This window comes from Prionailurus viverrinus, chromosome B1 (genome assembly GCF_022837055.1).
Source record: "Prionailurus viverrinus isolate Anna chromosome B1, UM_Priviv_1.0, whole genome shotgun sequence".
In the NCBI taxonomy this organism is placed as follows: Eukaryota; Metazoa; Chordata; class Mammalia; order Carnivora; family Felidae; genus Prionailurus; species Prionailurus viverrinus.
In genome coordinates this window covers 104,277,312-104,294,154 of record NC_062564.1, presented here as the reverse complement: position 1 = coordinate 104,294,154, position 16,843 = coordinate 104,277,312, and positions in this window count along the sequence as shown.

Genomic DNA, 16,843 nt, shown 5'->3' with positions numbered 1-16,843 from the left:
AGAAGGGGTAGACTAATTTCAGAGAGTGGGAAAAAGAATGGACCATTAAAACTGATAAGTTGGGGCACCTGTGTGGCTCAGTCGTTTGGGCATCCGACTTCAGCTCAGGTCATGTTTTCACAGTCTGTGGGTTCAAGCCCCACGTCAGGCTCTGTTCTGACAGCTCAGAGCCTAGAGCCTCTTTCAGATTCTGTGTCTCCCTCTCTCTCTGACCCTCCCCCGTTCATGCTCTGTCTCTCTCTGTCTCAAAAATAAATAAACGTCAAAAAAAATTAAAAAAAAAAACTGATAAGCTTTCTGGGCAACAATGAGGTACGAGACCATGAAATTGAAGGGAGGTAAGTTACCAAGGATGTGTATTTTTGCAGCAGTATGCATTTGTTCTCATGTAGACAGAAAAGACTGAAATTTGGATTTGACCAGGTAACTTTGATAGAGGATGAAGGGCAAGAAAATTGAGGGTGGAGAGTGGTTATACTGAAGGAAGAGGGAATTTAAGAAAGTTTAAGGAAGCTAGGGATGGGATGAAGAATATGACAGTAAGAAATTGATCATTTAATAGACTAGAGGTTCTAAAAGGGTCCCAAAATGGTTGTAAACAAGGTATAGAGCAATGAGCCTGAAAAATAGAGATGGTGGGCTTCCACTAAGCACATGATGCTCAGTCCATAGTTTTGAGTGAAATCAGAATGGACATTATTAAGCTAACTGTACTTATATTACCACTGCTTTTTGAGTCATGCCTAGACCATTTACTCAGTTGAATTAGTACGAGGCAATTTTTTTTTCAGCGAATTGCAGGTATTTTATTTTTTTTAAACTTTGTTTTAATGTTTATTTTTGAGAGAGAGAGAGAGAGACAGAGAGGGAGAGCAGGCAAGGTCAGAGAGAGGGGAGACAGAGGATCTGAAACAGGCTCTGTGCTGACAACAGAGAGCCCAAAGTGGGGCTCCAACTCACAAACTGTGAGGTCATGACCTGAGCTGAAATCAAGAGTAGGACGCTTAACCAACTGAGCCACCTGGGCACCCCAAGAATTGCAACTATTTTAGAGGTGGCCAGAAAATAACTCATGGAAAAGAGTATTTCTTCTGACTCATAAAAAGTCGATAACGATTAATAGAACCTTTTATTAGAATTTTGGAAACAGATACATATTCTATATTCTTTATTCTACATAATTCTATTTTCCAACAAGTGTGTTATTATTATTATTGTTATTATTAATTATTATTATTATTATTTTTTACTTTGGGCCCAACGAAAGGCTTTTTAACTCATGACTCCAAGATCAAGAGTCACATGCTCTACCACCAGGTGTCACTGACTATTGGTAATAATGTATGGAAAATAAAATTTAAATTACATGTATGGTTATATGGTATGCATATTATACCTCAAAAAAGCTGTACCAAAATGAAGTGGACATGCCCACATAAGTTGTGGAAGTTAACTCAAAATGGAATCCTTCTTTGTTAAACTATATACCAAGTGTCTCTTTTTCCATTTATATTAATGGATCATGTCAGGCACAATGGCCATCTGGAAATTTTTGTAAAATATCTTTCCTTTAAACATAATTAAAATGCAACTTTTCAAAAACCAGTTTTCTCCTGCCCAAATTTGGTTACTTTCAAACACTTACATTGTCATAAGCATATTTGTCAAGTTACCTTCTAGCCACCTCCGTATTCTTAATCCACTTTTATTAGTAAATACAGAGGATCTTCCAGTAGCCAACATCCAGGAGCCAACATGCTCCAGTAACAACATTACCAGGGATTCCCATGACAAGTAAAATTAAGTATATGGCCTTAGCTAGTAAAGTTTATTTTACATTCACTCAGCTAAATAAATCTTTTGAAGTCATAAATCTAAGGATGTCATCTCTCCAACTTAAAGTCTTCTAGCAACCTTCTGTTATAGGTAGAAAAATATTTGACATCTTTCCCATGATTTGTAAATCCCTACATAATCTAGGCCTGACCTCCAAGACCTTATTTCCCTGATACCTATCTGCCTTCCCTTCCACATGATCTAGTCACACTAGTTTTGTTGTTCCTGGAAGACTTATTTTTACCATTGCAACCAAGCTCATTCTTAATGTGGGGCTTTGCAATTCATCTAGAATGCTCTTCTTACCTGCAGGACTTCTTGTGGTAGGCAACTTTTAATATCCCTCTACCATGGACACCTGTGTCCTGTAATCCCTTCCTTTGTGCATGGACAAAACCTATAGACTTATTTCTATAGAGATAAGAATAGAACATGGTAAAATTAATGAGAAGTCACCTTTGAGACTAGACTATAGGTGGTGGCTTCTCTTTATTTCTCACTTTCATGCCCTGGATGGCCATGGGTTGATTTACTCAATCCTTTGCTCAAGGAAAGCCAGCTGTTATGTAATGAGTAGGCCCTTGAGAAGCCCACATGGCAAGAAACTGATGTCTCCAGTAGCCAGTAAGGACCTACGGCCTGCCAGCAGCCTGTGAGGAAGCCGTGAAAGCAGATCCTCCACCAGCTGAACCTGGAGTTGTGTGCCACCCCAGCTGGCTGACACCTTTGCTAGAGACTCTAGCCAGTGGACTCAGCTAAGCCACACTTGGATTCCTGACCTACAGAAACCATGAGATAATAAACATCTGTTGCTTTAAGTCAGAAAGTCTTGAGGTAATTCCTCATGTGGTCATAGACAATTAATATACTTCTTCTTTTCACTCAGGCCTCATAACTAATATCTGTTCCTCTAAGATGGGGTCAGCAAACTTTTTCTGTAAAGGAACATATAGTAAATATTTTAAGCTTTGTGGATGATGCAATCTCTGTCTTAACTACCGAAATCTGCCATTATATCAGGAAATCAGCCAAAGATAATATGTAAATGAATGGTCATGACTATGTTCCAAACTCGTTCTATGTGGAAAAACAGGTGGTAGATAGAGGTTTGCCCACCCCTACTCTTAGAGACCATTCCAAGCCCCTTGATTTAATGTCATTTATATCATACTAAAGTCACTATCATTTTAGCTTCTTGACTTAGGCTTTTATCATCCTTCTCATTAGAATAGAAGCTGCTTGAGGGCATATTGCACTCTGGGGCTCAGAACAACAGCCAGCATGTTTGACAGTAAATACTGAGTGGGGCCATGGATTGATTTGGATGAAGTTGGAGGGGGACTTCCCAAATGAAGAAGTGCCCAGGAAGCCTAAGATAAGTGAAATAAGTCAGTCAGAGAAAGACAAATGCGGTATGATTTCATTAATATGTGCAATTTAAGAAACAAAATAGATGAACATATGGGAGAGGGGGAAAAAAGAGGAAGAAACACACCATCAGAGACTTTTAAGGATAGAGAGCAAACTGAGGGTTGAAGGAGGGAGTTGGGTGGGGGATGGGTTAAGTGGGTGATGAGTACTAAAGAGGGCACTTGTTGTGTTGAGCACTGGGTGTTGTATTTAAGTGACGAATCACTGAATTCTGCTCCTGAAACCAATATGCACTGTATGTTAACTAGCTAGAATTTAAATAATTGAAAAGAAAAAAAAGCCTAAGAGATACAGCACAATCAAATATACATGCCTGTTCTGTCAAAAAGGGCATTATTCTCTACTCCTTCAAAGGGCCAAACTGTGGGGTGCCTGAGTGGCTCAGTTGGTTAAGCATCTGACTTCAGCTCAGATCAAGATCTTGTGGTCCATGGGTTCAAGCCCCATGTTGGACTCGGTGCTGACAGCTGGAGCCTGGATCCTGCCTCAGATTCTGTGTCTCTCTCTTTCTCTGCCCCTCTCCCACTTGCACTCTGTCTCTCAAAAGTAAATAAACATTAAAAAAAGGCAGAACTATGAAAAATCACACTCTATGACAACCTCTGTATAAAACTTTCCCTGACACCCAAGAATATTATTAATTTTTATCTCCTTTTTTCTACTTGGTACATGTACAGGTACTTATTTATTTACAAGTAATTATTTATTACATTTTTTTTTCTGAAATTTATTGACAAATTGGTTTCCATACAACACCCAGTGCTCATCCCAAAAGGTGCCCTCCTCAATACCCATCACCCACCCTCTCCTCCCTCCCACCCCCCATCAACCCTCAGATTGTTCTCAGTTTTTAACAGTCTCTTATGCTTTGGCTCTCTCCCTTTCTAACCTCTTTTTTTTTTTTTCCTTCCCCTCCCCCATGGGTTCCTGTTAAGTTTCTCAGGATCCACATAAGAGTGAGACCATATGGTATCTGTCTTTCTCTGTATGGCTTATTTCACTTAGCATCACACTCTCCAGTTCCATCCACGTTGCTACAAAAGGCCATATTTCATTTTTTCTCATTGCCATGTAATATTCCATTGTGTATATAAACCACAATTTCTTTATCCATTCATCAGTTGATGGACATTTAGGCTCTTTCCATAATTTGGCTATTGTTGAGAGTGCTGCTATGAACATTGGGGTACAAGTGGCCCTATGCATCAGTGCTCCTGTATCCCTTGGATAAATTCCTAGCAGTGCTATTGCTGGGTCATAGGGTAGGTCTATTTTTAATTTTCTGAGGAACCTCCACACTGCTTTCCAGAGCGGCTGCACCAATTTGCATTCCCACCAACAGTGCAAGAGGGTTCCCGTTTCTCCACATCCTCTCCAGCATCTATAGTCTCCTGATTTGTTCATTTTGGCCACTCTGACTGGCGTGAGGTGATACCTGAGTGTGGTTTTGATTTGTATTTCCCTGATAAGGAGCGACGCTGAACATCTTTTCATGTGTCTGTTGGCCATCCGGATCTCTTCTTTAGAGAAGTGTCTATTCATGTTTTCTGCCCATTTCTTCACTGGGTTATTTGTTTTTCGGGTGTGGAGTTTGGTGAGCTCTTTATAGATTTTGGATACTAGCCCTTTGTCCGATATGTCATTTGCAAATATCTTTTCCCATTCCGTTGGTTGCCTTTTAGTTTTGTTGGTTGTTTCCTTTGCTGTGCAGAAGCTTTTTATCTTCATAAGGTCCCAGTAATTCACTTTTGCTTTTAATTCCCTTGCCTTTGGGGATGTGTCGAGTAAGAGATTGCTACGGCTGAGGTCAGAGAGGTCTTTTCCTGCTTTCTCCTCTAAGGTTTTGATGGTTTCCTGTCTCACATTTAGGTCCTTTATCCATTTTGAGTTTATTTTTGTGAATGGTGTGAGAAAGTGGTCTAGTTTCAACCTTCTGCATGTTGCTGTCCAGTTCTCCCAGCACCATTTGTTAAAGAGGCTGTCTTTTTTCCATTGGATGTTCTTTCCTGCTTTGTCAAAGATGAGTTGGCCATACGTTTGTGGGTCTAGTTCTGGGGTTTCTATTCTATTCCATTGGTCTATGTGTCTGTTTTGGTGCCAATACCATGCTGCCTTGATGATGACAGCTTTGTAGTAGAGGCTAAAGTCTGGGATTGTGATGCCTCCTGCTTTGGTCTTCTTCTTCAAAATTCCTTTGGCTATTCGGGGCCTTTTGTGGTTCCATATGAATTTTAGGATTGCTTGTTCTAGTTTCGAGAAGAATGCTGGTGCAATTTTGATTGGGATTGCATTGAATGTGTAGATAGCTTTGGGTAGTATTGACATTTTGACAATATTTATTTTTCCAATCCATGAGCAGGGAATGTCTTTCCATTTCTTTAAATCTTCTTCAATTTCCTTCAGAAGCTTTCTATAGTTTTCAGCATACAGATCCTTTACATCTTTGGTTAGATTTATTCCTAGGTATTTTATGCTTCTTGGTGCAATTGTGAATGGGATCAGTTTCTTTATTTGTCTTTCTGTTGCTTCATTGTTAGTGTATAAGAATGCAACTGATTTCTGTACATTGATTTTGTAGCCTGCAACTTTGCTGAATTCCTGTATCAGTTCTAGCAGACTTTTGGTGGAGTCTATCGGATTTTCCATGTATAATATCATGTCATCTGCAAAAAGCAAAAGCTTGACTTCATCTTTGCCAAGTTTGATGCCTTTGATTTCCTTTTGTTGTCTGATTGCTGATGCTAGAACTTCCAGCACTATGTTAAACAGCAGCGGTGAGAGTGGGCATCCTTGTCGTGTTCCTGATCTCAGGGAAAAAGCTTTCAGTTTTTCCCCGTTGAGGATGATGTTAGCTGTGGGCTTTTCATAAATTGCTTTTATGATCTTTAAGTATGTTCCTTCTATCCCGACTTTCTCAAGGGTTTTTATTAAGAAAGGGTGCTGGATTTTGTCAAAGGCCTTTTCTGCATCGATTGACAGGATCATATGGTTCTTCTCTCTTTTTTTGTTAATGTGATGTATCACGTTGATTGATTTGCGAATGTTGAACCAGCCCTGCATCCCAGGAATGAATCCCACTTGATCATGGTGAATAATTCTTTTTATATGCCGTTGAATTCGATTTGCTAGTATCTTATTGAGAATTTTTGCATCCATATTCATCAGGGATATTGGCCTGTAGTTCTCTTTTTTTACTGGGTCTCTGTCTGGTTTAGGAATCAAAGTAATACTGGCTTCATAGAATGAGTCTGGAAGTTTTCCTTCCCTTTCTATTTCTTGGAATAGCTTGAGAAGGATAGGTATTATCTCTGCTTTAAACGTCTGGTAGAACTCCCCTGGGAAGCCATCTGGTCCTGGACTCTTATTTGTTGGGAGATTTTTGATAACCGATTCAATTTCTTCGCTGGTTATGGGTCTGTTCAAGCTTTCTATTTCCTCCTGATTGAGTTTTGGAAGCGTGTGGGTGTTCAGGAATTCGTCCATTTCTTCCAGGTTGTCCAATTTGTTGGCATATAAGTTTTCATAGTATTCCCTGATAATTGTTTGTATCTCTGAGGGATTGGTTGTAATAGTTCCATTTTCATTCATGATTTTATCTATTTGGGTCATCTCCCTTTTCTTTTTGAGAAGCCTGGCTAGAGGTTTGTCAATTTTGTTTATTTTTTCAAAAAACCAACTCTTGGTTTCGTTGATCTGCTCTACAGTTTTTTTAGTTTCTATATTGTTTATTTCTGCTCTGATCTTTATTATTTCTCTTCTTCTGCTGGGCTTAGGCTGCCTTTGCTGTTCTGCTTCTAGTTCCTTTAGGTGTGCTGTTAGATTTTGTATTTGGGATTTTTCTTGTTTCTTGAGATAGGCCTGGATTGCAATGTATTTTCCTCTCAGGACTGCCTTTGCTGCGTCCCAAAGCGTTTGGATTGTTGTATTTTCATTTTCATTTGTTTCCATATATTTTTAAATTTCTTCTCTAATTGCCTGGTTGACCCACTCATTCGTTAGTAGGGTGTTCTTTAACCTCCATGCTTTTGGAGGTTTTCCAGACTTTTTCCTGTGGTTGATTTCAAGCTTCATAGCATTGTGGTCTGAAAGTAAGCATGGTATAATTTCAATTCTTGTAAACTTATGAAGGGCTGTTTTGTGACCCAGTATATGATCTATCTTGGAGAATGTTCCATGTGCACTCGAGAAGAAAGTATATTCTGTTGCTTTGGGATGCAGAGTTCTAAATATATCTGTCAAGTCCATCTCATCCAATGTCTCATTCAGGGCCCTTGTTTCTTTATTGACCGTGTGTCTAGTTGATCTATCCATTTCTGTAAGTGGTGTATTAAAGTCCCCTGCAATTACCACATTCTTATCAATAAGGTTGCTTATGTTTATGAGTAATTGTTTTATATATTTGGGGGCTCCGGTATTCGGCGCATAGACATTGATAATTGTTAGCTCTTCCTGATGGATAGACCCTGTTACTATTATATAATGTCCTTCTTCATCTCTTGTTACAGCCTTTAATTTAAAGTCTAGTTTGTCTGATATAAGTATGGCTACTCCAGCTTTCTTTTGGCTTCCAGTCGCATGATAAATAGTTCTCCATCCCCTCACTCTCAATCTAAAGGTGTCCTCGGGTCTAAAATGAGTCTCTTGTAGACAGCAAATAGATGGGTCTTGTTTTTTTATCCATTCTGATACCCTATGTCTTTTGGTTGGCGCATTTAATCCATTTACATTCAGTGTTATTATAGAAAGATACGGGTTTAGAGTCATTGTGATGTCTGTATGTTTTATGCTTATAGTGATGTCTCTGGGACTTTGTCTCACAGGGTCCCCCTTAGGATCTCTTGTAGGGCTGGTTTAGTGGTGACAAATTCCTTCAGTTTTTGTTTGTTTGGGAAGACCTTTATCTCTCCTTCTATTCTAAATGACAGACTTGCTGGATAAAGGATTCTTGGCTGCATATTTTTTTCTGTCTAGCACCCTGAAAATCTCTTGCCAATTCTTTCTGGCCTGCCAAGTTTCAAAAGAGAGATCAGTCACGAGTCTTATAGGTCTCCCTTTATATGTGAGGGCACGTTTACCCCTTGCTGCTTTCAGAATTTTCTCTTTATCCTTGTATTTTGCCAGTTTCACTATGATATGTCGTGCAGAAGATCGATTCAAGTTTGCTCTGCATGTACTGCTTATTTATTACATTTTTTAATCCTAGCTCCCCAAATAGAATGTAAACCACTTCAAGGCTAGGACCATATTCTTTTCATCTGTATACACCAGAACCTGTCATTGTCACTGCTCAGTAAATGCTTGTCTGATACAGTTTGTACACAATATATATCAGTGCTAGAGATGTGGATCGAGGGAGGGGAAGAAAGAAGAAATCAATTAGAGGAAGAGTTTTTGTTTACTCTTATGAGTTCCATAGAAAGCACAATCTTCTAAATATGAAAGATGTTTGACAATTAGCTGGTCTGCCTCTGCAGTGTCTTCTATCAAGAAATATAACTCTTTTCATAGGATTTGTCTAGATAATTGCCTTTACTTTGCTGGTAGAAGCGAGCATTAAGCAACTTTATTGAATGTTTGCTTTCTATAGAGGTGCCAAGTCCAATCTTCCTTCTTCATTTTGTCACATAACTACTGTATTTTATTATAGCACAGGGTACATAAATTTCCATCTTTCTTCTGAAACAATGTTGTGAATCATTCTCTGTAACGTTTTGTAACATTACAAAATATTAGAATAGACAGCAAGATGAAGGAACAGCTGCGTTTGGATAGAACCCTGTATTTTACAAATGGGTAATAATGCATCATATATTCTTTCCAAGGTTATGGTTGCACAAAATGCTTATTGAAATTATTCACAAGCATGAGTCAGTAAGATAAGAATGAGTTGAATTTGGCTTTTTAGCTATGTGGTAATGTATTGGATTATGCCTTATGCGGATGGTACACATACTTTTATCCAGATAATCATATGTCTGGCTCTACGATAATGTATGTTTGCTCTTTCAGCTTCGCAAATTACAACATGGCATTTGGGGGCAGAGTATGGTTTGGATGCCAATGGAACTGGCAGTCGATCTTAATCTTTACTGTTTTTGATTGTATATAATTTATTTTAATTGCAGAGAAGCACAGATTTCAAATTTAACTTTAGTATGGCTTTCAGCACAACATAATAGAGAGAAATCACACTGCAATTTGGTCTTTATTGTTATATTTTAGTCTGTGATATGACATTTGATCATTAATATTCCAGGTTATAAATAAATTGAAAAAGAGTAAAAAACTGAGATGCCTTATAATGGGCTTTAAAATAAATTTTATCATTTTAAGTTTTGTGTTTTCTACATTCATTGTAGAAATAACTTTTGAAAAACAAGAAAAGCATGTAAACTATGATATCATCCATAATTATAATGTTTGCAGATTGCCACAATTTATATTTTGATATTTAAGTTTCTAATATTTTAAATATATTTCTCTATAAAAAAGTCAACAATAAAAATCAAAGTCAGACTGACAATGTTTTAGATATGAAGATATATTATTTTCTGAGAAAGATAAACATGAATATGAATAGAAACATACAGGGGCGCCTGGGTGGCGCAGTCGGTTAAGCGTCCGACTTCAGCCAGGTCACGATCTCGCGGTCTGGGAGTTCGAGCCCTGTGTCGGGCTCTGGGCTGATGGCTCAGAGCCTGGAGCCTGTTTCTGATTCTGTGTCTCCCTCTCTCTCTGCCCCTCCCCCGTTCGTGCTCTGTCTCTCTCTGTCCCAAAAATAAATAAACGTTGAAAAAATTAAAAAAAAAAAGAAACATACATTTACTCTTATTTGCCACTCTGTGTTCTCTTGCCAGAATGTAAGCTCCATGGAGGCAGGAATTTGTGTGTGTATTTTTTTTAACCCTCCTATCTCCATTGCCTAAAAGAGTGCCCAGCACATATTTATTCAGTGAGTTAATTAATAATTAACATTTTTATGTTATAATAGTTTATAAAATTCCAATTTCAATATGTTTTAAAGATTTTTTCAAGTTTATTTATTGCAAGACAGAGAGAGAGAGAGAGCGAGCAAGCCTGAGCAAGGTGGGGGCAGAGAAAGAGGGAAAGAGAAAATCCCAAGCAGGCCCCTTGTTGTCAGTGCAGAGCCCAACTTAAGGCTTGATCTCATAAACTGAGAGATCATGACCTGAGCTGAAATTAAGACTCTGATGCTTACCTGACTGAGCCACCCAGGTGCCCCCCCCCAAATTCAATATATGTTCAGTACTATTTTTATGACAGTTAGATTGTATCATATTCACTTTTAACCAATCTTCATTTTATGTACATTTGTCTCTGATTTTTTTACCTTTGTGAAAGTAACATTTTTAATATTATAACAGTTGCACATTTTATTTATTTATTTATTTATAATTAATTAATTAATTAATCTTTTTAGAGAGAAAGGAAGAATGTGAGTGGGGCAGAAGGGCAGAGGGAAAGAGAGAGATACTCTTAAGCAGGCTCCACCTTCAGCACAGAGTCCTACTTGGGGCTTGAACCCACGACCTTGGGATCATGACTGTAGATGAAATCAAGAGTTGGATGCTTAACTGACTGAGCCACCCAAGGCGCCCAAGTTCTATATTTTTTATTTTTCTAACTTCATTGAATAGACCAGAACTTCCAGAGTAATATTGAGCCATAATGATTGATTGCAGTTGGGATTCTCATGCGAATCCTGAATTAAATGGCATGTGTCTGACGTTTTATAATTAAATTGAGTTCTGGATTTTGGCTTTAGATAGAAGTTCTTAACCATTTTGAAGAAATATACATCTATTTATACTTTGCTAAGATTTTAAAAACTAAAGATGTGGCATGAAATTTTATGAAAAAGCTTCAAATGGTGTTTTTGCTTTTTAGTATCCCTTGGAACTTTTTCTCAATAGCCTGATATGATATTCCAGATAAAGGGAAATACTGTACTTGTGCCTTTAGGATGGGATGGGGGACAGGAAGCTTTCTATTCTAGTCTTCTGATTTGATCGCTGTCTCTTCGAGAACCTGCCCTAGGTACTGTGAAGTTGATCCAAGTAGTCCTGGGGTTTTAAAAATCATATACCTAAATTTTTGTCTCTTTTATTTCTCTACACCAATGCCTGTCATAGGGTAGGTGTTCAATAAAGATACGTTAAATGAACAAATCGGTGAATCTTTTCTGTAGAACTGGTTTACTAAAGTTGTCTAGTTTGCGGAAGTTATCTTGCTGAGAAATAATTATTTCTCAGCCAATGATTCATTTTCACACATTTTCAAATATATTGTTATCCAATTTCATGAGCTATTGTTCTCTTTTAATTAAAAAAAAACTCTTCTGAATATGTGACACATCCTCTTTATCATTTCTAATTATATATATTTTTGCTGTCTTTCTTTAATAGGATCTCAAAGTTTGCTTTGTCTTGCCTTCAATCCAGATTTCATCTTCAATTTAACTAATTTTAGCCTTTATCTTTGTTGATTCTCAGTTCCTACTTTCTTTTGGTTTATATTGTTTTTTTTTTTTTTTAATTTTTTTTCAACGTTTATTCATTTTTGGGACAGAGAGAGACAGAGCATGAACAGGGGAGGGGCAGAGAGAGAGGGAGACACAGAATCAGAAACAGGCTCCAGGCTCTGAGCCATCAGCCCAGAGCCTGACGCGGGGCTCGAACTCCCAGACCGCGAGATCGTGACCTGGCTGAAGTCGGACGCTTAACCGACTGCGCCACCCAGGCGCCCCTATATTGTTGTTTTTATAAGATCTTTAGGTACGTAGTAGAGTCCCCCCCCCCAATAATAAAGGAATTTCATTGTATTTAGATAGGTTATACTTTTTCTTTAGATCTGAGTGCTGAGGAATGTTCTTTAATTCCCATATCCATTTAACAATGCTCCCCATTTCTGCCTCCCTCTTCCCCCTCCAGCTCCTGGAAGTCAGCAATCTGCATTCTGCCTCTAAGGATTTACCTTCTAGGTAGTTCATGAAAATGGCATCATTAAATATGTGATCAATTGTGTTTGGTTTCTTTCACTTGCCATAATGTGCTCCCTGCACTACCATTTGCAACAACCCATCCAGGAAGCCAAAGGACAGATCCTGCAGCAATTGGCCCCAAATGACCAGGACTTCATCAATAACTGACAGTTCCCTAATTTTTGTCCCTGTTTCCAAATATGAAAGAATATGAAGAAAGCCAAATATGTTCCCATAACCAGTTGTATAGGATGCCCCACTTCTAGTTAGCCTGCATGCAGTTTCCCCATGCTAACATACTCCAATCAGGGAATATCCAAAGCCTTTCCTTTTTTCACTCTAAAGTTCTACCACTCTGCCGGCTTTCAAGTCTATGCCAAACACAAGCAATGGTGGCTGCTTCCCTTGGCATGGCAAGCTCTGAATTAATAGCCTTGCTTGTTCTCCTCAAATTTTTGAACCCCTAAGTGGCTAAGTCCCAGGGTTAAAACTCCAGGGGACTCATTCATTGGAGGATCCCCACACTTTTGTGACTTTTGCCCGCAGGATTTCAACCACATCCTCACAATAAATATTGTGGAAAAGAAACCATCTTGAAATACACCAGAGCATTCTGCTCTTCTCAACAAGGTCTGGCTAAAAACAAAAACAAACAAAAAACAAAAAACCTAGTTGGCCAGGGCCTACCCGGTTGGGGTTTTATCAGAATGTAACTGACCTGGGGAGTGGGAAATATGAAACTATTCCACGTGGGAGAAAGGAAATACCCTACTCTAGCCACTGTAATCATCCTGTCCCACTTAGGGAAAAGAGAAAGGGACTGAGAAGCACTTGTGAAGTTCACAGTCAATAGACATAGACTCACTAAAAGACTGTGATGTAATCATAGGACTAGAATGCTTCCTGTCCCTCACCCCTTCTTAAAAGCACATTTACAGCATTTCCTTTTATCTGGCATATTGTATCTGGCTATTGAGAAAAAATTACAAGGGATACTAAGAAGCAAAACAAACAAACAAACAAAACAATTTGAAGTTTCTCATAGACTACATAAAGTTAGGTGGTGTTTTTTGATTTCACTCTGACAATCCCTGTCAATAGACACATTTAGACCATGTATATTTTTAGTTATTATTGATATAATTGGATTTAAGACATGGCAAGGATGTTAAAATTATTAGACTGGGAATTTATTTTATTTATTTTTTAAAAAAAATTTTTTAACGTTTATTTATTTTTGAGACAGAGAGAGACACAGCCATGAACGGGGGAGGGGCAGAGAGAGAGGGAAACACAGAATCGGAAGCAGGCTCCAGGCTCTGAGCCATCAGCCCAGAGCCCGACGCGGAGCTCGAACTCGCGGACCGTGAGATCGTGACCTCAGCCGAAGTCGGTTGCTTAACCGACTGAGCCACCCAGGCGCCCCTAGACTGGGAATTTAAAACAACTATGATTTATTAGCATATTGGGATTAATATGTAAAGAGCTGTGATGGACAGATGAAGTAGACAGCAGGTCAGAACAGAGGAGCAATGTAACCAGAGACTGGAAATTTTAAGAAAACCAAGGCTTTGCCTTTCATATCATAGCCTAGGTCTATCATTTTCAAACTACAGAGAATCAAATTTGTTTAAAACCCTGAAAAAAGCCAGAGGATAAAAACACTTTACCATAGAGAAATAAAGATGGAATAACATATGAATTCTTAGAAATCATGGAGGCAAGAAGAGAGTGGAGTGAAATATATAATGTGTTGAGAGAAATAAAACACAGCAACCCAGAATTCTTGTATTTGCAAAGTTATCCTTCAAAAGTGAAGGAGAAATAAGGACTGTCTCAGATAAACACAACTTGAGGGGAGTTGTTGCCAATAGACTTATCTTGCAAGAAATGTTCAAAGAAGTTCTTTAAAGAGAAGGCAAATAATGTAGGTCAGAAACTTAGGTTTATATAAAGAAATTAAGAGAATCAGGGCAGGAAATAAGTGAAGGTAAAATAAAGGGTTTTTTTTCCTTATTCTTAATTGATCTAACAGGTAAATTTTCTTCAAAATAATAGCAACAACACATTCAATTTATGTTTGCTTATGTATTTATAGATGCTTATATAGAGATTAAATGAGTGGCAACAATGATACAAGGGATGAGAGGGATAAATTAGGATTATTTTGTTATAAGGTATCTCATACTATCTGTGACATGGAGCAGTATGGTATTGAAAGAGGCCTTGGGATTAGTTGTATAAAAGTATATCACAGGGGCGCCTGGGTGGCTCAGTTGGTTAAGCGTCTGACTTCGGCTCAGGTCATGATCTCGCAGTTTGTGAGTTCGAACCCCATGTCGGGCTCTGTGCTGACAGCTCGGAACCTGGAGCCTGCTTCAGATTCTGTGTCTCCTTTTCTCTCTGCCCCTCCCCCACTTGTACTCTGTCTCTATCAAAAATAAATAAAATATTTTTTAAAAAGTGTATCACAAACCCCTAAAACAGTAGAAAATTAAGTATAATTGATATGCCAAGGAGTGAAAATGGAATCTTATAAAATGCTCAGTTAAAACCACAAAAGGCAGAAAAAGAATGGAAGCCAAAAATAAGAATAAAGAACAAGGACAACAAATTGGAAACAGTAACAAATGTGGCAGATATTATTCCAACTGTATCAGTAATAACTTTGAACATTCATGGTCCAAATGTATCCACTGAAAGAGATCATCAGAGCACAACAAGAAACCCACTTTAAATATAAAGACACATATAGATGAAAAATAAAGAGATGGAGAAAAATATTATCACGTTAACACTGACCAAAAGAAAGCAAAGGATAACTATTAATCTCAGACACAGCAGACTTCAAAGCAAGGAAAGTTATCAGGGATAAAGAAGAAGATTACATAATGGTAAGTAAGGAGATAATTCTTTAAGAAAACATGCCATGTGTATGCACCTAACAACAAAGCATCAAACTACGTGAAACAAAAACTGATAGAACCATAAGGAGAAATAGATTAATTCACTATCATAGTTGAAGATTTCAACCCGCCTCTATAAGAAATGGGCAGATCCAGCAGGCAGAAAACCATAAGGACATAGTTTAAATTAACAACACCATCAATCAACTGTATATAATGAAAATTTACATACTACTTTACCCAACAGCAGCAGATTACACATTCTTCTGAAGCTCACATGGAATATTCATCAAGACAGACCACATTGTGGGCCATAAAATACGCTTTAACAAATTTGAAAGAAAAGAAATCATACAATATCTGCTCTCAGACCACAATGGAATTAAACCAGAAATCAATAACGTAAAGGTAACTGGAAAATACCAAAATACATGAATATTAATCCATGTGCTTCTAAATAATACATGGGTCAAAGAAGAAATCTCAAGATAAATTTAAAAATATTTCCAACTATATGAAAAGATAACAACAAAATTTGTAAGATGCAGAAAAAAACATTTCTTAGAGGGAAATTTATAATATTTAACGTATATCTTAGAAAAGAAGAAAGACTTATAATCAATAACCTAAGTTTTGAACTTAGGAAATTATTTAAAAAATAGAGTAAATTAAATCCAAAGTAACCAGAAGAAAAGAGGTAACAATAGAGCACAAATAAAGGAAATTGAAAAGAGGAAATCCATAGATAAAATCAATGAAATCAAAAGCTGGTTCTTTGAAAAGATCAATAAAATTGATAAGCTTCTACTCAGGATAGCTAAGAAGAAGATAGGAGACAAATTACTAGTATTTGAAATCACAGAGGGAATATTACTCAAAGTCCCATGGACATTAAAAGAGTAATAAAGAAATACTATGAACAACTCAAGGCCCATGAATTTGATAAGCTAGATAAATTGGACTAATTCCTTGAAAGACATCGTCTGCCAAAACTTACCCAAGAAGAAATTGAGAATCTGAATAGACTTATACCTATTAAAGATATTGAATCAATTATTAGTAGTCTTTCAAAAGAGAAAGCGCCAGGCCCAGATGAGTTCACTGGTAAATTCTTCCAAACATTTAAGGATGAAATTATATCAAATCTTCACAATCTTTTTTGAACCATAGAAATACAGGGATCGCATCCTAACTCTTTCTTATGAGACCAGAATTACCTTAATATCAAAATCAGACAAAGACATCATATGAAAACAAAACTACTGGCCAATATCTCTCATGAATATAGACACAAAAATTCTCAACAAAATCAAATTCAACAATGTATAAAAAGAATTATACACCATAACCAAGTAGGATTTATCACAAGCATGTAAGAGCAATTCAATACTCAAAAATAAATTAATGTAATCTATCACATCAACAGACTAAAAAAGAAAGTCCACATGGTCATATCAATAGGTGCAGAAAAAGTATTTGACAAAATCCAGCATTCTTTCATGGTAAACTCTCAGTAACCTAAAAATAGAGGGGAACTTCCCAAATTTGACAAAGCCTATCTACCAAAACCCTACAGTTAACATCTAAAAAGAAATACAAGTAAAAAGAAACTCAAAAAAAAATGGCTATTTATCCATTAAAAAAGACATGGAGGAATTTCAAATGCATA